This window comes from Pinus tabuliformis, chromosome J, assembly GCF_031772625.1.
Source record: "Pinus tabuliformis cultivar Carrire ecotype Pingquan chromosome J, CPIR1, whole genome shotgun sequence".
NCBI classification, from domain to species: Eukaryota; Viridiplantae; Streptophyta; class Pinopsida; order Pinales; family Pinaceae; genus Pinus; species Pinus tabuliformis.
The window spans coordinates 426,421,030-426,422,342 of NC_142295.1; positions in this window are offsets into that span (position 1 = coordinate 426,421,030).

Consider the following 1,313-nt stretch of genomic DNA (forward strand, 5'->3'; position numbering starts at 1 on the left):
TGGAAAAACAAGTGTGAAAGCTAATCTCTTTTGGTGATGTGGTAGGTGGCTTGGAGATGATGGTGGATGGTTGGAAGGCTTGGGATACCCTTAGGTGCCCTTGTGTGTCTTCTTAGAGTTTTTCCCTCAATTCGGCCTCAAAACAGGCCACTACAGGAAAACCTATAGGATGTACTAAAAACCTACAAGATCCCTTGAAAACCTACAAGATGCAACCGAGAGAAAAACGATGGGTATTGGAGGTGATGGAAGGCTTAGGGAAGGTGGTTGGTGTATGGAATGGAGTGAGAAAATGCCTAGGATCACTGAGAACTCAAAACCAAAGTTGGGAGATGGATGGATTTGCTCAAAAATCTTGGAGAAGTTTCCTTGTGAAATGATGAAATTGGTGAGGGTTTAATGACCAAGGAAATCAAATCCAAATTGGATGGGACAATTTTTTCTATTAACTAGGATGTCTTAGGTCACTATTCCAAGTGGAATCACCCAAAAATGCCTCCGTTAACCCATGCAAAAAATTAAAAAACATTATTAGTCGAAAATATAGAAATTCGAGCACTAGTGAGCTAGTAAATCTAAAAAATTCCTAACCAAATCAAGTGCAAATGAAATGGGGTAATTTTTTTTATGAACTAGAATGTTTTTGTGATCTAATACAAGTGGAATCAATTCAATTGAATCTCATTAACATGCTATAAAAAATAGCAAAAAATTATTGTTCTTTGCAAAAAAGGAGGTCCAGCAATCTAGATTTGGGAATAAGAAACTAATCCAAGAAACTCAATGATTACTATGAACTTCCAAATCTTTTCCAAGGATGAAATAATTCTTGTGATCCTACAAAATAACTTACATCAACCATTTAACTCAATCCTACAACAAGAAATCATTAATACTAAATGTAGAAACAGAGAGAAATAAAAACTAGAGATGCACGTGAATAAGAAGTGAAAATAAGGAAAGAAAATGATACAAAAGGGCTCTGAGGTTCCTGGGATGGAAAAAATCCCAAGTAAAATCAGATACCTATGTAGGAGAAGAAGATTTAGAAGCTGAACATGACACCAATGTTCATTATTTTCATCAATAGAATTACATCCCTGCAAGAAAATACAATGGAGCTGCAAGAATACAACCTCTCTCCACCATAACATTAATGAAAATCTATCCCTAGAGGAAAATTCGACTTGGTACTTATAAAAAATGATTCATAATCATTCCCCATGAGTGGAGCAAGCTTTCCCTACCAAAATCCCTTAATTAGTGGATCTTGTCCCTTGATTAGTGGAACATATTCCTAGATTTTCTCAATC